Genomic DNA, 24039 nt, shown 5'->3' with positions numbered 1-24039 from the left:
TGCTCGTCCTGGAGATTTTCTACACGTATTCGCCTGCATAAAAAGTTCACTTTCAGTGTCCTAGGCCCTGATATACTTAGGTAACTACAGATTAGACAATACATTAAACTTGCTCGGAATACCCGCATATTTCTAACAGACTTCCTGAATTAAAAATTTAGCTGTAATATAGTCAGTCACGGATCTGGTCACCCTACCCTTCACTATATAGCGATAAATAGCCTTCGGCTTGATGAATATATCCGTAACCGTCAATCCCATAATAGTACAGTAGTCCAGTAAACACTATGTATTCCTATCAACTTCCATGTCTTCTTCATATTTTCCCATTTTCTTCTCATATTCTTCAGCTCTACTTCCAACTCTCGCATTGAAATGGCCCAGTAGCACTATCCTATCCTTGGTGTCGATCATGAATATGATGCCATTCAGTGTTTCATAAAACTCGTCAACTTCATTCTCATCTTTACCCACACATGGTCAATATTATCAATATTCTCGTCGTAATTCGTCCAACTATTAAATCTACCGACGTAATTGGCTCATTTACATGTCTAACAGAACTATGTTGCGTTCAGTAGTATTCCTGATGAACTGTCCTGACCCACACTCTACCCTTCCAACACCTGTTTAGAGCACTCCTATATCTTCGTCGCTATATCCACTTTCCCGTACATTATTAACTGCTAACACACCTAGACGCATGCTCTTTGATGACCGAACTAGTTCTGCTTTCCTTCCACTATAAGCCCCATTAATATTCATAGCTCCCCATCGAATTCCTGTCCGTGCGTCAAGTTGTTTCCAGGTAATCTCCCCTTTCCTGTCAAATGGAAATGGGGCTCAGTTAATCCCACAGGTCAGAGCCTTGCTTAAAACGTTCTGAGAGTGCTCGGTAAAAATTCTGTGAAGCAGCTGTGAAGCCTACACACAGCTCCTCTGACGGATTAGCGACCACAGATTGATTCTCTAGTCCTAGCCGCCTCAGAAGGAGGCCCATAACTCAGAATATGTCCGAGAAAATCACTCCTATTCCGTAGCAACCGGGATACCGACTACCAGGACCACTTGCTAGCCCACTCAACTGTTGTCCACGGCTCACGAACTAAGACGTGCTTAGAGTAGCCCACATCGGAACTAAAATCATAGACTAATCTCAGTAACAGCTTTGTTCGTACAGCTAGAATGTATTGAACATTTATTGAACATAACAGGCGATTTCGCCCCTATACATGTTCACATACATAGAAAAGGAAAAAATAAACAATAGAGAATACAAATTTACTAACTACTGCAATAATAATAATAATAATAATAATAATAATAATAATAATAATAATAATAAACCACTCGGATAGAGGAGAAAATTATCGTATCCCCTGGGCATGTCATAAGGCTCGTTTGGACACGCCGGAAATGTGAAACCCTTAAAGAAGAGCCACCACAGCAGTCATCCTCAGAGCCTCGTGCCATGCCCCTCATTCCGTAGAATTAACACCCCAGAATCAAGAGAGTAAAACTAAAAGAAAGAGAATCATAGTAATAGTAATAATGAAAGTAATAATAATAGTAATAATAATAATCTATGTATAAGAGTATTATTCGTAACAGTCGTTTGCTGTAGCAGTCTCTTATTCAATATTCAAGCATGCTCATCAAGTGTCCTTATTTCGTTCTGCGCTTTCGTCACTTTATTGTTACTGACCTACATCTAATCAATACTGCAAACACCACCACTCAGCATTTCAACACTTGCATTCCCACCAACTCTAACACAAACAGAAAGACCTTGCCTTCATGTAATCCCATATCATTACCCAACTCCCCATACTCAACTAAGTACACCACTCCTATCTTCCCTAGCTCATTTGAATCTTATCATACTATCCCCTTCCCTTTTATACCCACTCTCCCCATATACATACAAAACTATTCCACCCCCCTACTCCCTTGTCCAACCTCTAACTCAGCCTCCTTCATTTTACTCTCGCAGGCCTTTTTTGCCGCGCATAAATATCTGTTCAATTCACCCCCTTTTTCCCACTGCTTAATAATCCATCTCAAGATTGCTTTCTCATCCCCCCTTCCCAATATTTTCCGATGCTCTTCCCTCAATAATCCATGTCTTATCTCCCTCGTTTCCTCGCAATCTCTTAGCAAATGAAATTCATCATTCCCTGCTCCACAAAGTATACATCTTGTCTTATCCCTCCCCTGCATCCAGCCTGTATTCCTTGGCAAACCTAACAACCACCACATCATTCCATATCGTTTTGACCTATCAACGTATCTAATATTCAACCCTACTATCTCCTCTATTTTCGTCAAAACCTTTAACGAATTTCTCTGTCTGCTTTCCCCTAATAATTTCTGCCTATGTATATCTCTAATCCTCCTTTCCAATATCTTCATCCCTCTAACTTCTGTCTTCGACCATACCTCCCCCCACAGGTGTCCTAATCCTATCCTCTCCACATATCCCTTTATTTTTTCTAGCCAGCCCCCTCTATACATGCTCTTACATTGCTGTTCATACGCTGCCTGGACTATCTTCCCACCTTCCTGTCTTTTTAAATTCATCCAGTATCTCACTATTCTTTTTACCCCCTCTGATTCCAAATCCTCCCCACACATTAGTTCCGCTCCTGCATTTGCTGTGCACCTCGGTAAGCCCATTACTAACTTAGCAAAACTACTAACAATCCTTCTTAGTTCCTCTCTTTTCTCATCCAGCCCCCAAACTTCTGCACCATACAATACCCTCCCATAATTTACCGACCTTAACACTAGCCTCAGGGTTTTATAACTGATACCCGGATATTTGGTTAGCATATTTCTGACTGAGGCTAGGGCTGCCAATCCCCTGTTTTTCGCCCTTCTGATCTGGTCATTCCACGTTCCTTTGTCATTAAAAATAACTCCTAAATATTCCAACTTCCTTACCTGTTCCAAACTTTCTCCCTGTATTACCCAATTACCTTCTATCTTTCTTCTTTTGTCTACCTGGACTACTAATAATTTAGACTTATTTCCATTAATTCTCAATCCCCATTTACTCGCAAATAGCGTCACTGCATTTAACGCTCTATTCATCCCCCCTGAAGTTAGCGTCATCAATAATACATCATCCGCAAATATCAGTCCTGGTACCTCTAAACCATTAATTACCGGCACAGCCCAATTTTCAGCCCCACATCCCTCTAAAATATCGTTGATAAATAAAATAAACAGTATTGGCGATAACTTACACCCTTGCTTTAAACCCACCCTGGACTCTAAGGGTCTACTCAGTCTCTCTTCTCCCAATTTAACACAAAACCTAACCACCCTATATATTCCTTCCACTGCCCTCAACATCTTTTCTGAAATCCCTAACCTGCCTAATTTCTCTAATAGGGCCTCTCTATTCACCTTGTCAAAAGCTTTCTCAAAATCTATTGCTGCTACGTAAACCGTACTTCTAGCCATACTTTTATACTTTTCTAGAATAGTCTTTACTATCATAATGTTGTCCACCGTTCTTTTCTTTTTCCTAAATCCTCCTTGATAATCTGTCAATATTTCATTTTCTTCCGCCCACCTACTTATCCTGTTCGCTAGCACTCCAGTGTATATTTTACTTAAGGAATCCAGCAGAGATATGCGCCTGTAATTGTTCACACTACTCCTACTACCCTTCCCTTTGTATATTGGGCATATAAATCCTGTTTCCCATTCCTTCGGGAACTTCCCTCCCTCAAATATCTTATTGAATAGTTTAACTATGCCCTCTATCATTATCTCATTTTTGCCAATTTCTTTCCAAAACTTGTTATTTATACCATTACATCCCCCGGCCGACTTGGCTCTAACTCTGCTTATCACTCCCTGGATTTCCTCCCTTGAGATTTCTTTATCCAGATCATATATTGCCACTCTCCTATTCCTCCAAATTACCTCTTTCCCCGTTCCTCTCCATCCTTCTTCCTCCTTTTCCCCTAGTAATTCATCAAAGTGCCTCATCCATTGCTCTTCCTCAATACTCGTTTTCTCTTTATTCCTTCCACCCTTAATAATTTTATTAATCTTGTCCCAAACTCTCCCAAAATTATTTGTCTTGCAATCCTTATTTATGGCTTCAATTTGTTCCTCTAGCCACGCCTTTCTTGTCTCGCCAATTTTCTTTTTATACTCTTTCCTCAATTTACAAAAAAATCTCCCTTTCTTGGTCCCCACCTTTCCTTCTATAATCTTCTAACGCAATCATCACCTTCCTCCGCATTCCTTCACACTCTCTATTAAACCATTCTTCTCCCTCCTTCTTATTTCTCTTACTAGATCTCGTCTTCTGCGCTATTATCTTTATTGGATGTAGCATCAACTCTAAGGCCTTATCAGTATTATTCTCTTCTAAGGCCCCTTCCCACCCATATTTCAGGAATTGTAACTCCTCTTTTACTATTCTATTCCAATCTCGGCCCACTTTCTCTGACCATTTATATTTATTATATCCACTCCCCCCTTTATCACTCGTCCCATCCAGCTTCCTTGTGCACTTCTCTTCCCCCCTTTTCAACATAACCCCCACCGGGAAATGGTGTGATTCAATCCAGTCTCCTATTTCCATTCTTACAATATCCTGAATCATCCCCTCCGAGCTCAAAACCATATCTATCACACTACCACCCTTCTCAGTAACATATGTCAATTTCCCCATCCTGTCCCCCTCTATCCACCCATTCAGAATATATAAATTTCCCACCGCACACATCTCCAGGAGCTTCTCTCCATAACTATTTATAATTTTGTCCTCACTCCTTCTACTTTTCCGCATACACATTCCATCCTCCCTACTATATACTGGGCTCTATTCCCCTATTCTCGCGTTCCAATCCACGAATAACAACATGTCTTCTTCCCCTGGAAACATTCCTCTTATCCTACCAATATCTACCAGTAACTCTTCAAAAAAATATTTATTTGCATATGCTGAATTACTAGGATGGCAGTAAACAAAGGCTAGATTTATTTTTCTCCTCCTTCCCTCAACCCCTCCCATATTCAATCTCATCCATATGGTTTCTTTCATATCGGTCTCTATATCCTCCACCATTTCACTAATTTCTTCCCTAATTAGAACTATCATCCCTCCTGGTGCGCGGCCTCTAGTCCTCTCTTTTCTTCTATATTTATATTTTATCACAAACCCCTTCCATGTAATCTCCTTCCCTATTTCCAGCCACGTCTCCAGTAGTGCCACCACATCGAAACTTTCAATTTCTTCCCGCACTTTCTTATTTCCTAATTTGTTCATTAATCCCTCTATATTTACACATCCTATTTTCCAATATAGTTATAACTTTCCCTCACTCCCTTCTGTATCTCCCCCTCTGTTCTTGCTCCTAGTCATTATCGACCTATCAGTCGTTATCTCCCTCTCATCTCTTGTCTCCCTCCCATCTCTTTTAACCGATCTATTCCCTTCCCCCTCCTCCCTATCCTCCTTGCCATTCCGACCTTTTCCCCACATATCCTTCAGACTGATACTTCTTTTCTTACTCAAAATTGCTTTACCTTCCTGTTGATTCGTCTTCCCTTGTCCTTTCTCGCTCACTAAAACACTACACTCTGCTCTCACGGTTTCTTGCTGTTCTCTCTCGCTGACCACTTCACTATCTTGATCTTCTGTATCCGGATTGCACTGCCCGTTCTCTTCTAAGATGATCTCCCTTTCCGCGTCTCTCCTCCTCCCCTTTTCTTCCTTCTTCTTCTTCTCATCTTGCCTTGTCAACACGCCGCCCTCAGCGCTCTCTTTTGCTTCCATCTCCTTTAGCTTCGCCACTGAATGCACTCTAACCCAGCGCCCGTTTGTCACCTCCAACCTCAGTCCTCTTATTCGGGCCTTTAGCCCCTGGTTCCTCGCTCTCCATAAGTGCCTATTCAAGATCCTCATATTTTCACTTCCTTCTCTTCCCATGTCTCCTTTCACCCCTATTTTCAGTCCTTGTAAATTCTTGCTGTTACCTAACACAATTTCTGCCATTAAGGTTGAGCACAATTTAACCCTAATTGGCCTCCGACCTTTGGTTTTACCAACTCTCTCTACATCATCTATGTCTATCTCACTAAAGTTTATCTTCATTGTATCACGTATAACTTCCACCACCTTGGATATCAGTTCAATCTTGCTCTCTCTCGCCCCTTCCTCAACTCCATATATAAATATGGCTTTCCTCAATCTCTCCTGCCTGTACCCCTCCGCTTCTTTCTTCATCTTCATCACCTCCTCTTTCAGATGTTTCACTTCCCCTCTCAATAACTCGATTTCTTTCTCATTATTGTCCACTCTCCTGCTCGATTCCTCAGTCTTCGTTTCAAGCCATTTCTTCATGTTCCCTATCTCCTTTCTCTGCTCCTCCATCATGTCCTTAATTTCCTGCACCTTCTCCCATTGACACGTTTCCTGCATAACTTCACTTACAACCACCCTGAGTGCGGCCAAATCCTCCGTACTATATTTTCCACTGGTATTTGGGCCTGGGCTTACTTCCACCCCCCCCAATAACCAGTAGCACCGCTATCACTGTCACTACCAGCACCGCTTCACTCATTTTTAATCCGTCCGTACTTGTCACCAATCCATTCCTGGTCTTCTCCTTCTGCCTTGCCTGCCATTTCCCAATAGCGGCCCGGTACTGTTCAATGCCGACCATGTTTACAGCACGCACTTCACTACGCAACCTCTCTCCTCGACCGCTCGAGCTAGACCTACAGCTAGAATGTAAATAAACTCTGGCTGTTTTGGGAAGTAAAAATGTATTTGTTTACACTTTTCTGGTAGAAAATTGATAAAGTATAACGTCTACTTTTAGTACATGAACTCATATATTACATATCACCTTCAGAAAATATATGCACAAACTCAGAAAGCACTAAAAGTCTACTTCCTTTTCAATAACCAGTTAGTCCCACCTCTCAGCATCAAGTTGTCCTGTTATACCTCAGCCCTACGTGTCGCTAACTTATTTACACTTCAATGAAGCATTGGTACGAGTTGATGAAGAGAATAGAGCTCTCACATGACCTGAAAAAAAATTGTCCGGCTTGCTCTTATGGGGGAATCATTGAAATAATTTACGATTGTTGGTAAAACTCATTGAACAATCCAGTATATCGTCAATACATGCAAATATGATGGTACCTGAAAGAATTTGAGACGAAAATCAAGAGAGAGAGAGAGAGAGAAGATTAAGTTAAAGGGATGAAAGGTACATTTGTAACAAATTATAAGTGAACCTATATGAAGTGTAGCACAATTGCGCGTTCTTAAACAACACAGTCTGCGAAAGGAACATTCTAACCAGGCTACACAAGAATTACTGAACTACGGTAGCGGCTGCGACGAACGATTCCACGGACATTCTTTCCTTCAAAACATTCTCATATCTGATTTCTTGAGTAAGAAGAAACGTGTCACATGACCACTGTTCCGAAGTATCCGAAGTATCCATTGTAATATCTATTTATTTTGCTCAACTCGTTTGCAGTCGACTCCGCAAGTTCGGAAGGAAAGCAAAGGCTAATATTCACTTTAAAACTGTACCCGTGTTGTTAACATCCTCCTGGGAATTTCAATGTTTCGTTGCGGACCACTGGAGCAAAAAGTAACTAACGTAAGGCAGTGATACAACAGGAGATTGAAGTGTTGGATATCATGGTACGAAATATTAAGGAAACCACTTTATCAGATTACCTGTCAAAGCCGTAATGGGCCTTCTAAAGCATCTACAAAGCGGAGTTAATGAAGAGATAAATGAAATGTACGACTTCAAACACAAGTGATCATTCAACAATACAGTTCGGTTGAACATGATCATCCTCATCATCACACCTTCAACACGAATGTTGGTGGTCAGCATGGAACTCGAGTATTGGCTGCTATCTTTCAGCCAGTTTTTAAATATTGATTTTGATTTCCGATGCCATCGAGGAATATTACTCTAGGTCTTCTTCCTCTGGGAATGTTCTCTTTAACAAATGCTTCCAGTAGCGTGGTGCACCAATTGGAGTTTCTTATCAGGTGGCCGATTTTTTTTCATTTTCTCAGTGGTGTCAGCAAGGCTGTAACCATCTTGTATTAGAAGGAGCACTTCTTCATTCATATTCCTATCCGACTAAGAAACTATCAATACACGCCACCGGCCCCACATCTCAATAATGTTGTAGCCTATTTTCCTCTTTCTGAAGGTCCGTATTTTCAAGGCGTACTTTGTATGTAGCGACGCTCCATACGGTTGTGTATAAATCCCTTCCGTATTGTTAACAAAATTAATTTAGATGCCCATAGACTTCGCATTCAATTAAATTCTTGTTTTGCTTCCACTCTTCTGGTTTTACTGTCTTTCTACATCTGACGTTTTGAGGTTGTCTAGATAAGATATCGAGATTAGAATACTTGCTGTGACTTGTCACCTTAACCAGATGTCATCCATCTGACTACCATCCAGGGTGAATCTCATGAATTTTGTTGCTTCTTACCAATTCTTATATTACAGATCTGCCTCGACTTCTCGTTCTTCCGTTCAGTTGATATGCCTCAAACATTCTAGCAAAAGCATCTTACTGATTAGTAGTAATTTAAAAGTATTTAAATATTGGAGACAAAAATGTAACTGAAGCTTTTTACAAGATTGGCGAAGTAAGAGTTATTTTGTATCGATCCCTACTTAATTATAAGTTTCAAACAATATGCCCTATTTATATATGATCATTGGCGTTATTTCCTGGACAGCCTAAAATGTGTACTAATTGAAATTTAGAACTATAATTTTAACAGCGTCAGACTTGAAATTACACTCATTTCATTTTAGTAAATGAAAAAAGAAACATTTTAATTACACATATTATCTTCTTCAGAGGATTGTGCGTAGTTTTTTCAGTACATCATTATTCGAAACAGTAGGGTTTCAATTATGGTTAATGACAATTTAATTTATCGAGACGCTAAATTACGATTAATTGAATCGAATTTTACTAGAAAAATTAGATATGTGACATGGCAGCAGAAAATAATAATGTTGTTGGTTTACGTCCTTCTCCCCCAGGTACTCTCAAACTGCAAGCGAAGGTTGACTCGCTTGAGTCATTCTCTTTTGTTTCATCTTTGTTATCACCGGGCGAGTTGGCCGTGCGCGTAGAGGCGCGCGGCTGTGAGCATGCATTCGGGAGATAGTAGGTTCAAATCCTACTATCGGCAGCCCTGAAGATGGTTTTCCGTGGTTTCCCATTTTCACACCATGCAAATGCTGGGGCTGTACCTTAATTAAGGCCACGGCCGCTTCCTTCCAACTCCCAGGCCTTTCCTATCCCATCGTCGCCATAAGACCTATCTGTGTCGGCGCGACGTAAAGCCCCTAGCAAAAAAAGAAAAAGCATCTATCTGTCCTTTTTTGGCATTAGTTTGCGACACTTAGAAAATTCATTTTCTCACACTTCATTGCCCTTGCTTCGATACCTTCATAATTGGAAGGGCGGATCTCTTATTAAATAAACTCTTTCCAGGCATACCTCCGAGGGAGGTGAGCTCCTTGTGCCATTTTAACGACTGACCAGGCCTCCTGTCATCCCCGAATTTCCGGTAGCACCGGAAATCGCCATAGGGAATCCGGATTTGATAGGATCTAAGAATGATCGCTACTACCAGGTTTACGTCCCACAACCGATGGTTAGGGTCACTGAGAAACGGTGAAAATTTGGAATTATTTTCCCGCAATGCCTTTGCTGGCAGGACCTAGTGTTTACAGTGCACAACGTCTTCTGGTATAGGCTAGAGCAATTTTGTTACTTTCATAGATCTGTCACTGTCTTATCCTTGGCTTTGAAAATATGAAGGTGACTGAGGTATGAGCGATGCTAGTAATGCCAATCCTTATGCAGCCAGCCCCTGCTATGAATGGCGTAAAAATGTTGCTCATAGGGTCAGCTGGTGTATGCATTTCAGTGAGCTTGGCAGACTGATATGTAATAGCAACTCTGGCTCGGTGAGGAAAGCAACGGAAAACTACCTCACTCCTCATTTCCCTAGTAAGCCTCTTCAGTGATGCCTAGGCCATCTATGACAGCTGATGGCAGAGCTGTTGAGGATCCCACAAGCGGAATCGCTGACGGACTGAACATACGTACAGAGTTCTTTAGAGTTTCAGTCAATCTTCCAACACAAAACTGTTGTATTTGAAGAGACTAACACACTATCAGAATGAGCCAGGATCGAACCCGCCGGCTTAGACTCAGTACACTAGCACTCTACTGTCTGAACTAGAGTCCTGCATGACCGCTCATGAAGGTCGGGTATTAAAAGAAATAGTCTGAAACCATAATGCACAGGAAAACCACCCAACATTTTTGTGAAACAGCAATGTATGCTGCAATCGAATATGGAAGATCCGGCCGAGTTGGTATTTCGACGGCTCCAAGTATTAACATCGTGAGTCCAAGAATACCCCAAACAAGTTACGATCATCACCAAAGCAGTTATTCAGTATCTTTTCCCGGTATAAAATTTGTATTAGATGTTAAGGTCGTCATCTAGGAGAATGATAGCACAATTAACATTGTAACTGTAGTTATGATGTTTGTATAGAAGAAAAGTTACGATGTTAATACTGGAGCCGTCAATTCGGTCCTTTCTTTGTGTCAAATGTGTCCCTACGGATATTAACTTTGTTTGCTATAGAATCGTACCACCAGCACCACCACCACCACTAACAACAACATAGTCGAGTGTTTTTCCTGTTTTAACTGTTATTTTCCAGTCATTGACCGGTCAGGGATAAAATGAAATGAATGTTATATAGGCTGTTAGTACGATAGGGTTGCCACTCCCAAAATGATTTATTAATGACTGATAGATGCTATGAAATGAGAACGGAGAGCGTTGCTGGAATGAAAGAATGACAGATGAATGAAAGATGACAGGGAAAACCGGAGTACCCGGATAATAACCTGCCCCTCCTCCGCTCAGTCCAGCACAAATCTCACATGGAGTGACCGGGATTTGAATCACGGTATCCAGCGGCGAGAGGCTGACGCGCTTCGCTTGGAAGCGTTGGTTGGCTGCCACAAGACCCACCACTTGTGTCAGGCTTTGCTTCAGTCCTCTTATGGTAGACTATTCATTTTTATCTTTCTTATCCGACCTCCCATTATCAAGACTTTTGTCTTCCAACCCTGTTGGGGTTCGAATGCACGGCCGAGGGATTATTTGATTTTCACATTCTTCTCGACAATCCCCTTCCCCTTTTTCGATTCTCGCTTTCTTCAATTTTCCTCTGAGTAGTGTCAAGAGAGGATGGTTCCGTAGTTTTACTTCTCCTTAAAACAACAATTACAATCACCACGCAATAAAGACCCATTACCGACTTTTACGATTTTCAGAGAAATCGTGATGTTGGAGATTTGTTTTCCACAGAATTTGTTTTACGTACTGGTAAATATGCCAAGAAGTGTCTGACATATTTGAGCATCTTCAAACAACACCCAAATGCACTGGGATCGTACCCGCCAGCTCAGACGCTGATCGTGGCTACTACTACTGCTACTTTTAACAGTCACATCTTGTTCCAACTAAGCACTTTATTTTGATTCCTATTCCCTTCAAACCGCAACGAGATGAAGATACTCACCGAATACAGAAACCAGAGCCGTTCCCATTTGAGAGGGGATTTCTAATACGCCCTCAACATGCTCTGCATGTCGAAGGAGGTGACTAAAAGAGGAGCTTCACAAGCTAACAGCTTAGGAGTTTAGTTTGCTGCGTTTCCATAGCTGAGCCTGGTATTGCTTCATCTTACTTGATTCAGACTTCATATTTTTTATCCAGCACTCCTTCTCTTCAGTGCCAGAGGCCTAGGGAATCTTCCATTTTCTCGCCCTTCGAGGATCTTTCCTTTCTTATGCCGAAGCATCGGATCTCTTCCATCTTTTCCTCATGTATTTCATATTTTTCTCGAAAGCATTTCCCTAATTTTGTTGAGGTCGATATTTAATCTGAATTCGGCCAAGTTTGTCTGACGGTTACCCTTCCTGACGCCAAACCTATGTGGCAGGAGGCCCTCACTATTATGTTTTTCTGCGGTGGTTTGTAGTTTGGTGTGTTGTATGTAGATAAATAAAACTGCATTAAGACGAACGCAAAACCCAATCCTCGAGGAAGTTGAATTAACCACATGAAGTTAAAACCCTTGATCTAGCCAAGAATCAAATCCGGGGCCCTGTGAACCGTAGGTCAGTTCGATGAACATTCAGTCAAGGGCCGGACTCTATCCTTCCCTCTGGTTACTGCTATGAGAGTATTGTTGTACTTTCTCTTTAAACAATAATCACCAACATCAACATACCACAGACAATCAGACTGAAAAGCAGTCTTCATTCAGGTCAGTATAAAGAATGTTTATAATAACAGTATGGCCTCAGCTATTGTATGGAGGCTTCGACTTGGCATTATTTTGGCTACGTGTATTTCAATTTCGACGCTGCGTTTTACTTTTTGACAGGGCTGAGAAACGGATCTCTGTCGCTGCGCTTTAATGAATTTTGTCCGGCGAAAACCAAATGTGTTTTCAGATATTTATTTTATTTATTTTATTTATTTATTTATTTATTTATTTATTTATATATTTATTTATTTATTTATTTATTTATTTATTTATTTATTTATTTATTGCAGACTACAGGATTTAGTGTCCCAATTACAGTGGTAACTTTTATAACTGCAATTAACATGACGGTACTTATTTTAAACTACATTCTAATTTTATCTTACCTAATCTCCTGTAATAAAAACATCAATTTATTTTTCTAAAAACTAGCCTTATATTAATATGGTAAAAAACACACAACAAAGTAAAAGGACAAAAGAAATGAAGCAATTCACGTACAAGCGTAACATTATAGAACTTGATTCTGTTCACCGGCTAATTATCGTGGGCACACACTCCTGTGTTTTTAAATTAAATACTTCTGGAGTTAAACCGAGATACATGGAAATTTGAGAGAGAAAGTAATTAGGATTGTCAATAGCATAGTTTACAATTTTAAAAATAAAGTTTACTGCATCCTTTCGTCTCCGAACTTCTAAACTCTCCACTCCGAAATTTAAAATAATTTCGCTGTAAGGTACCGTATGTGGATAGCAGCCAGAGATTTTACATTGTAAGTATTTTTAAATTATACTTTGTAATTTTTAGATCTACAGACATATGATTGACATCTAGGGCTCCAAACGATGCTGGCATATTCTAATTTTGGTCCTGCTATGGTATTGAACAGATGAATGCAAATTTGTGTGTTTTTGTAGGGTTTATATTCCTGATAATGAATACTGGATTCTTGTATGACTCAGCTACAACTTTCAGTATATGCGAATTGAAAGTAAGCTCGTGGTCGAATAAAACCCCAAGGTCTTTCATCTCGCAAACCGATCGTAAATCAGTCACCTAGCTTGTAAGTGTAAGGGACGGGAGTTTTCCGTCTGGTGAACGACATCGGTACAAATTTTTCTGCATTGTACAGTTTATTTTCAGTCGCCCATTCCAATACACTTTTTAAGTCTAGCTGAAGCTCTTTATAGTCATTTTTATTTTCAATGACTTTGAATACTTTGAAATAGTCCGCGAATAGCAGACAGCTGGCATATTTCACTTGTTCAGGCAAGTCATTGATAAATGCAAGAAAAACTAAAGGGCCTACATTTGTCCCCTGAATTATTCCTGACCGGGAGAGTTGGCCGTGCGCTTAGAGGCACGCGGCTGTGAGCTTGCATGCGGGAGATAGTAGGTTCAAATCCCACTATCGGCAGCCCTGAAGATGGTTTTCCGTGGTTTCCCATTTTCACACCAGGCAAATGCTGGGGCTGTACCTTAATTAAGGCCACGGCCGCTTCCTTCCAACTCCTAGGCCTTTCCTATCCCATCGTCGCCGTAAGACCTATCTCTGTCGGTGCGACGTAAAGCCCCTAGCTAAAATAAAATATTCCTGAATTTACAGGGTATTCACAGAAAGAATATTTCGGGAAATAAACGAATTTCTTCCTATCAGCCAGATAGGAACTGAAAAGATGCAATAGTTGTTTTTGGAAACCGAAAAAGCTTAACTGATTTAGTAGGTCATCGTGATTAATTTTATCGAATGCTTTTACAAAGTCTGTGGATAGTTCATCCATTTGTCTACCCGTTCCATTTCAGTGGACACTCACTGAGTGAAGTTAACTAAGTATGTGGCTGTGGAACGTCGTGAAAGGAAACCATCTTGTTTGTCTGATATAAGAGGTTTTGCTTAAATGTGTTGTTAGTCGATTACATAACATACATTCGAAAACTTCTGCTATCGCAGGTAATATTGAAATAAGCCGGTAGTTGTTTATCAATGTGGGATTCCCTGATTTAAGTACGATTTAAGTACGATGATCAGTGTCTACTGGACTTATGTTTGCCCTTCAAAATCCGACTACCTCTGCCCGCTTTGAACTCACTGGTTTGGGATCTGGAGGCCGACACTTGTACCACTGTTTGACAGAAGGAGAGTTATTTCAGTATGCTGACTGTGATGTCTCAAGCTTCTTACTCCAGCCATGTCGTAAGAGTCGACTAAAAGGGGCCCCACGGGATCTGAACTACGGAGCGTGGGTTGGCGACCACGGGGCCCTCAGCTGAGTCCTGGCATTGCTTCCAATTACTTGTGCCAGGCTCCTCACTTTCTTCTATCCTATCCGACCTCCCTTGGTCAACTCTTGTTCTTTTCCGACCCCGACGCTATTATGTTTGCGAGGGCTAGGGAGTCTTTCATTTTCATGCCCTTCGCGGCCCTTGTCTTCCTTTGGCCGATACCTTCATTTTTCGAAGTGTCAGACCCCTTCCTTTTTTCCCTCTGATTAGTGTTATATAGAGGATGGTTGCCTAGTTGTACTTCCTCATAAAACAATAATCACCACCAATCTTACTCCAGCCAACAAATTCCATCTCTCCCTCATATTTCCCTAACACATGTTACAGTAAGGTCGAACAGGAAAATCTCTCGACCACTGAAATATGATTTGAATTCCGCGTACCTACCACAACTGGTACTTTGCATTGTCTCTTGGATATTTATTGGCAGAAGCCATTCACGTGGGTGCTGGAGTAAACAAGAACACGTATTAAAGGCTCCGTCATATATCGCGTGACAGAACCTGGGGCTAGCTCTCCTTCTCTTTCATCAGAGCATATGAATGATGCGTGGACGGACACGCACATCTCTAACGAGATGTAAAAACTTGTAGCCTACACCTGGACTTTGACCTTAATTATAGGAACTGATATCGTCTCATTTTACTAACGTACTACAAAAAATACTTGTTTACAACCAGTAGCGTAATGATAGACCTTATTAAAACATATGGAAGCTGAGTGTTTCACATTCTTTGACATAACGTGCCTCCAGACAACTTGGCTCATTATTACGACATTAAGAAAGGAAACAATCTCCCACGACTGAGAATCGCTAGTCAAGAAAGACAATTACATAGTAATATCCAATACAAGTGGACTAAATTTGACAGACTGCAGTAAAATCTTCGTGGGTGCAATAGTACCCACCCTACTCTGGCCACCACGTACTCATTATTGGTCAGTGGTAGTTCACGCATATAAAATACCATGATGTCCTTAAAATATATCAGAGCAAGCTAGTGGCCAGTGGAAGAACTCTGACTTAATTATATCATATTCATTCTGAACATCTCAAGAAATTAAAACAGATCGCAAAAGTTAATTCTAATCTCTAGGACATATTCGGAATCGTTACGTAGAGGGAGAAGGCATGCTCCAAAACACAGCAAAACATACAGTATTTTCCCCGAAAACTATTACAGATACGAAGGACATTCATTAAAACCCTTTTCTGGGAAATCGAATTTCAGACATACTTAGTGCTCTCCATTGTTCAGTAGGATTAAAATTTAGGCAGCGTATTCAATCATTATTGTTAAAGAGTACAGAAATGTGGATAAATAAGTACCCCTCAGATTAATGCAGGCCATGAGTTTAAAATGTTTAAACAGAATCTCTCCTTGGTTTTGCTTACACTCACGCACGTGCATACTTTGAACACCAGGCCTTTATTCTAGAACCCTTGAGCTGACTTTGTCATGGTTACGGCAGGTCAATGTATCATCCGCTTCTCACAGCGGGGGTGTGTGTTACCAATATCTCGAAAACGGTTAGTTTTTAAGCCTTAAAACGTGTTTTCCGGCGTCCCATACGGACTTGTGCAGTTTTGTTCTTCGCGTCGTGAGGCTTAAAATATGCTTTGTCTCGTGCGGCGAATTCGATATTTCGCCTATATTAGTCCATTATAATGTGCCAAAGGACCCAAATCGCGAGAACCGTTTCGCATTCCGGGATTATACATAGCCCAAATAGAAAAACCAACGGCACTTAACGCCCTTGAAAGGGCTTTGGCTTGCCCAGCGACCGCTGCTCAGCCCGAAGGCCAGCAGATTACGAGGGGTCGTGGTCAGCACGATGCATCCTCTCGGCCTTTATTCTGGGCTTTCGAGACCGGGGCCGCCATATCACCGTCGAATAGCTCCTCAATTCTAATCACGTAGGCTAAGTGGACCTCGAACCAGCCCTCAGATCGAGAGAAAAATCCCTGACCTTGCCGGGAATCGAACCTGGGGCCTCTGGGCGAGAGGCAGGCCCCTACACCACGGGGCCGGCTGATTATACATAGAAGGAATGACGAAATCTTCCAAATGGTGACAGAAATTTCGAAATCGTTCAAATAGTTTCTGAGATTACCCATTACGTAGCCACAAACGCAAGTCACCCTTTATACAGTTTGAGCAAAATAAAACTGCACCAGAAAATATTTCTGAGAGTGACGCGAAACTGACCCTTCTTAATGAACAGGAGAACTTACCATCACAGGAAACGCTGGAAACCGTGATTTCGATGCACCAATCGGTTGCTGTCACATGTCTGCGCATGCGCATCTCCCGAGTACGTCTCTGTGTCATTACGTGTGAGAGCACAATTCGTGTAAAACCTGTGCGGAACAGTTTGCGCAAGAGTTAAAAACTGGAACTCTTTTGGCAAAACCTCCACTGCATTGCAAAATCTAGTTGCAAAAAAGCATGAAACGAGCTTTGTAGCGAATAAAAACCGTAAATATCCGGAAAGAGTTCGAACACCCGAAAACATTGTTCAAGTTAAGGAAAGCCTGTAATGAAGTCCAACGAAATCTCAACGCCGTTTATCTGTGCGAGTGTGAATTAGGAGATCGTTGTGTCAAAACATTATCAAACGGACCTGGATCTGTATCCTTACAAATTTACTGTTATGCATCCAGACGAACCCTTGCGTGTTGAGTTCTGCCGATGGTTTCTGAGTGAAGGCCTTTTGGATCCCCAGTTTTTAATTTCTTCAGATGAGGCTATTTCCAGCAACTTCTATGATGTTCATTAACAAAGCTCAATCCTACATCAGTCTATTGTAAATATCCTCAGAGCCAATTCTTTTGCTCACCAGGTATATTACACTAGCGGAAATGGAAAAGTGTTACACCATGAAGTACCACTGTGATAATGATCAAACTTTGTGGAGATGTTCATTACATAGCAGGTATTAAATGATTAAACGTTCAGTCCATTCGGAACTGTCTATCATAATCATAACCAGTGTGAGTTATGACCTCCACGGGCACGAATACACTCTTGTACTCTGCACGGTATGGAATCAAACAGTCTCCGGATGTCATCTTGAGGGATTTCTTACTATGCCTGAAACACATGCGGTTTCAGTACATGAAGACTACTAGCTGGAGGCTGGTATGACCGTATGCGTCTTCTCATCGCATCTCCGACGGCTCAAAGGGTGACAAATCAGGGGACCGGGCATGCCAATCATGCATCGGTACATTCATCACGGCGTTTCTGGTGTGAAGTGCAATGTGAGCTCTTTTATTATCCTGCAAGAAAATGCCATTTGCTACATACATCATAAAGGGTATGACAACAAGGTTTACAATTCTTGCCACATACTGGCGAGCATTTAGTCTCCCTTCAATAGGTACCAAATCCGTCCTGTTGTAATATCCAATAGCATCCCGCGCCATGATTCCAGGAGTTGGAGCGGTATACGCCTCGATAATCGCTTCTTCCTGTGACCTTTCACCAGGTCATATACGGACATATTCACGTTGATCTGATCGCCACAAACAGAAGCGAGACTCATCGCTGAACACCACAGAATGTCACTCATTGTCCCAGTTGCCTCTGGCTCTATACCAAGCAAGTCTCCGTTGTCTGTGGTTTGGTGTCAGCGGTAAACAATGCATGGTAACTCGAGATCTCAACCCAGCTTCCAGTAATCTGTTCCCGACGGTTCGTGGTGACACTCTGCCTGGAACCTCTGCCCAGGTTTCAGCTGTTGTCTTCCGTCTGTTCGTCAGAGCCAGCCGACGAATCCGGCGATCTTCTCGTGGTGTAGTCCCTCTGGAAGGACCGGTGCCTACTCTTCCTGCCACACTGTTGTCCTGAGTCCATCTCGTCACTACTCGTTCTGCAGTCATCGCACCGTCTGCGCAATCTGTTCGTATGATCCTCCCATATTCCTCATGCCAATGATTCAACTTTTCACAGTGTCCGGAAGATGGCGATGAGCTGTCCGTGCACGTCATCTAGGCATGCTGTGTTGCGATCTCTATCTGAAAAGAGACAGTAACGTTAGACACATCCAACAGCCATCAGGTACACACAACAGCCGCCATCTTTAGGAATGGCATTTTCCTGTACTAACAGAGGTCATGAGGATGAAATTTTAATCAACCTACCTCACAGGCACGGGAATATTGGGGTATCAGTGCTGTGGCATTCGGTCAAGGTATTCAAGGTGTACTACTTTCCATTTCCGCCAGTGTATTATAGATGAGGCTGCTTATCCCTAAAGAGTTCATGATATCTTACTGTCATTTTAGGCTTACAAGATGTACTTCTTTTACAGCGTTGAGTTTAGCTCTATACTTGGGATTTATTAGAGCTCTGCAGAAAATTCACATTCGCAAAGTTAAGAAAAGGCGGTACACTGTTCTGGTGGCACCCTTGAGAACAGCTTCGCACAATTTTGAAACCACTTAGCACAGCTTGCGAACCACTCAATTAGCGTTGGTAGGAGATGGTTACATAATTATACTTCCCCCTAAAACAATATTAACCACCAACATCCCGTGACATAACTTCCCAAACTTCGTTCTTTGAAATGATGTCTGTATACGATTGCATATAATTAGACAGGTTCTAGTACAGTCAAATATTGACAACCCATTTATAGCAGGAGAGTGTGTCAATCCACTCCCCAAGACAAAACTAGGAAGATCATTTTCCTGAACTTGGAAGGATCTAATCACTGCAATGAGAGCAGATATTCTGAAGATGTTATTTTCTCTATGTCCCTCATAATCACTATTACTCCGATATTTTGTTTGTTCTTTGTCACGAGGTATCTTTCCTTAAATCGTCCGGCTCCATGGCTAAATGGTTAGCGTCCTGGCCTTTGGCCACAGGGGTCCCGGGCTCGATTCCCGGCATGGTCGGTAATTTTAACCATCATTGGTTAATTTCTCTGGCACTGGGGCTGGGTGTGTGTGTTGTCTTCATCATCATTTCATCCTCATCACGACGCGCAGGTCACCAACGGGAGTCAAATCGAAAGACATGCACCTGGCGAGCCGAACTTGTCCTCGGACACTCTCGGCACTAAAAGCCATACGCCAGTTAATTTTCTCCTTAAATCACAAACAAACAATTTTTGCTACAATATTAATATTGCGCAGCCGGCCCCGTGGTGTAGGGGTAGCGTGCCTGCCTCTCACCCGGAGGCCCCGGGTTCGATTCCCGGCCAGGTCAGGGATTTTTACCTGGACCTGAGGGCTGGTTCGAGGTCCACTCAGCCTACGTGATTAGAATTGAGGAGCTATCTGACGGTGAGATAGCGGCCCCGGTCTAGAAAGCCAAGAATAACGACCGAGAGGATTCGTCGTGCTGACCACACGACACCTCGTAATCTGCAGGCCTCCGGGCTGAGCAGCGGTCGCTTGGTAGGCCAAGGCCCTTCAAGGGCTGTAGTGCCATGGGGTTTGGTTTTTATTAATATTGCGCAAGTTACTAGACGAGATTCTCACAAGATTCGTACAAGAATTGTGATAAGCAAACTTGAAAATTCGATCTCAGGCTATAGGAACTTTGATTTAAGTGGTGTTAAAACCACTGAAATATGTTGTTCTCATATTCCTTGGCAGATATTGGAAATATTCCTGTCCGGTCTGATTTGTTTCGGGTGATGGGATGAAATACATCTTCATGGGAAATTCAACAAATGTGTATCTTTAACATTATGTTATAATTATTTATTATATTCGGACTTTCTTACGTTGAAAAACTCGTATCAATCAATCAATCAATCAATCAATCAATCAATCAATCAATCAATCAATCAATCAATCAATCAATCAATCAATCAATCAATCAATCAATCAATCAATCAATCAATCAATCAATCAATCAATCAATCAATCACTACTGATCTGCATTTAGGGCAGTCGCCCAGGTGGCAGATCCCTATCTGTTGTTTCCCTAGCCTTTTCTTAAATGATTGCAAAGAAATTGGACATTTATTGAACATCTCCCTTAGTAAGTTATTCCAATCCCTACCTCCACTTGAATTCCAAATTTATCTTCATATTGAGGTCTTTACTACTTTTGAAGACGCCACTCAAATTTATTCGTCTATTAATGTCATTCCACGTCATCTCTCCAATGACAGCTCGGAACATACCGCTTAGACGAGCAGATCGTCTCCTTTCTCTCAAGTCTTCCCAACCCAAACATTGCAACATTCTTGTAATGCTACTCTTTTGTCGGAAATCACCCAGACCAAATCGAGCTGCTTTTCTTTAGATTTTTTCAGTTCTTTAATCATGTAATCGTGAAGAGGACCCGATACATTGTAACCATACTCTATTTGGGATGTTACCAGAGACTTATATGCCCTCTCATTTACATCCTTACTACAAGCACTAAACACCCTCATAACCATGTGCAGAGATCTGTACCCTTTATGTGATAACCAAAATGAAGATCTCTCCTTATATTCACACCTACGTACTAACAGGCATCCCCATAAGGAACTTTCACCCTATCAGATCAGTAATTAAAACTGAGAGAAATTATTCTATTTGTAAAACTCACAACCTGACGTTTAATGCAGTTTATCACTATACCATTGCTTGAAATCCATCTCACGAATCATCGAGGTTATTTTGCCGTTGCTCACAATCTTGTAACTTATTTATTACTTTACACCGAATAACATCATCCGCAATATGCCTAACATATAACAAGGCCTGCTGGGCGTGTCCCTAACGTGTTCAGCTGTCAAGTTTCAGTTTTACAGATATTAGTGGTAACATATAACAAGGCTTACTAACGCGCCCCTAAAGCCTTATCTCCGATTCCACTTCTTTACTCATATTATATATATAAGAAATTATAAAGCTCCTACAATATTGCTTTGAGGAATTCCCCTCTTAATTATTACAGGGTCAGATAAAGATTCGCCTACCCTAATTCTCTGACATATATTTTCTAGAAATATAGCAACCCATTAAATCACCTTCTTGTCTAGTCCAATTGCACTCATTTTTGCCAGTAATATCCCATGATCCACTCTATCAAATGCCTTCGACAGGTCAATCGCGATACAGTCCATTTGACCTCCTTAATCCAAGATATCTGCTATACCTTGCTGGAATCCTACAAGTTGAGCTTCAGTGGAATAAGCTTTCCTAAAGCCGAACTGCCTTCTATCGAACCAGTTATTAATTCCGCAAACATGTCTAATATAATCAGAAACATGTTTTCCCAAACCTTAAATGCAATCCATGTCAAACTGACTGGCCTGTAATTTTCAGCTTTTTATCTATCACCCTTTCCTTTTCCGACTCGTTGGCTAAATGGTCAACGTACTGGCCTTCGGTTCAGAGGGTCCCGGGTTCGATTCCCGGCCGGGTCGGGAATTTTAACCTTCATTGGTTAATTCCAATGGCTCTGGGGCTCTGTGTTTGTTCTGTACCCAACATCCCTGCAACTCACACATCACACATAACACTATCCCCCACCACAATAACACGCAGTTACCTACAAATGGCAGACGCCGCCCACCCTCATCGGAGGGTCTGCCTTACAAGGGTTGCACCCGGCTAGAAATAGCAACACGAAATATTATTACCCTTTCCTTTATACACAGGGGCTACTATAACAACTCTCCATTCATTTGGTAAAGCTGCTTCATGCAAACAACAATCAAATAAGTACTTCAGATATGGTACTATACCCAAATCCATTTTCTTTAGTATATCCCCACAAATATTATCAATTCCAGCCGCTTTTCTAGTTTTCAAATTTTGTACCTTATTGTAGATATTGTTATCATATGTAAATTTTAATACTTCTTTAGTATTAGTCACCTCCCCCATGTGGACTCTATCCTTGTAACCAACAATCTATACATACTGCTGGCGTAATACTTCTGACTTTTGAAGATCCTCACATGCACACTCCCCTTGTTCATTAATGATTCCTGGCATGTCCTTCTTGGAACCTGTTTCTGTCTCAAAGTACCTATACATACTCTTTCATTTTTCACTAAAATTTGTATGACTGCCAATTATGCTTACCATCATGTTAGCCTTAGCTGACTCCTTTGCTAGATCCAATTTCCTAGTAAGTTCCTCCTTACTTCCACAGGCATTTCTAACTCTATTTCTTTCCAATCCGCACCTCCTTCTTAATCTCTTTATTTCTGTGTTATAATAAAGTAAGTCTTTACCATTCCTTTTCAGCTTTATGTCTATCACCCATTCCTTTATAGACTGAGGCTACTATTACAACTCTCCATTCATTTGGTATAGCTGTTTCATGCAAACAATAATCAAACAAGTACTTCAGATATGGTACTATATCCCAACCCATTGTCTTTAGTATATCCACAAAAATGTTATCAGTTCCTCAAAAATAGGCTTCAACCCATCCCAGATTCTGTTTAAATTTCTAATTACCGTTTTCCACCGATCATAGTTACTTTTAAAAACTCCTTCATGCCTGCTTTATCAACCACATGTCCTGTTTAATAGTCATACTTTTAAGATCTTCCAATCCATCACATTTATTTTTAACTACGACAAAAACAGTCTCGTGATCAGTAATATTATCTATTACTTCGGTTTCTCTATAGAGCTCATCTGGTTTTACCAGCACCACGTCCAGTATATTCTTCCCTCTAGTTGGTTCCATCACTTTCTGAATCAACTGTCCTTCCCGTATTATCTTATTTGCCATTTGTTGGTCATGCTACCTGTCGTTTGCTTTATTTTCCCAGTTGACATCTGACACAATCACAATCACATTCCTTTCCATATCGTTTCCCACATAGCTGATTGTCTTATCAAATAATTCTGAATCAGCGTCAGTGCTACCCTTTACAGGTCTGTACACTCCAAATACATCATGTTGCCTATTATTATTATTATTATTATTATTATTATTATTATTATTATTATTATTATTATTATTATTATTATTATTATTATTATTGAAATATGTAAGCTAATAATAACTGCACATAAGAGTATATTTATACATAATCATTTCATTCGATTGTGATAAAATTTGAATTCAAAATTAATGTTATTTAAAAGAATAATATAAGAGAAGTTTATTGTGTATTTGTAAAGACTTAAAATATTCTAGGGTTTTGGACGGATCAGTTGGTGAGTTACTGAAGTATTGCCAGTTCTCTCATAATATCAGAAAGCAAATTGCCATGTCATTATAAACCAACTAGAACATACAGAAATATTATGTTGCCATATAGCATCACTGCGCCGAAAAGTGTAAAGGCTGCAAGAGACGCTAATATTTGGTTATATAACACTGAATGCTCTCCTTATGTTTCAGTATTAGGAAAGTAA

The sequence above is a fragment of the Anabrus simplex genome, chromosome 5, assembly GCF_040414725.1.
Source record: "Anabrus simplex isolate iqAnaSimp1 chromosome 5, ASM4041472v1, whole genome shotgun sequence".
In the NCBI taxonomy this organism is placed as follows: domain Eukaryota; kingdom Metazoa; phylum Arthropoda; class Insecta; order Orthoptera; family Tettigoniidae; genus Anabrus; species Anabrus simplex.
The sequence above is the reverse complement of the archived record's forward strand: the minus strand, read 5'-3'. Positions refer to the sequence as shown.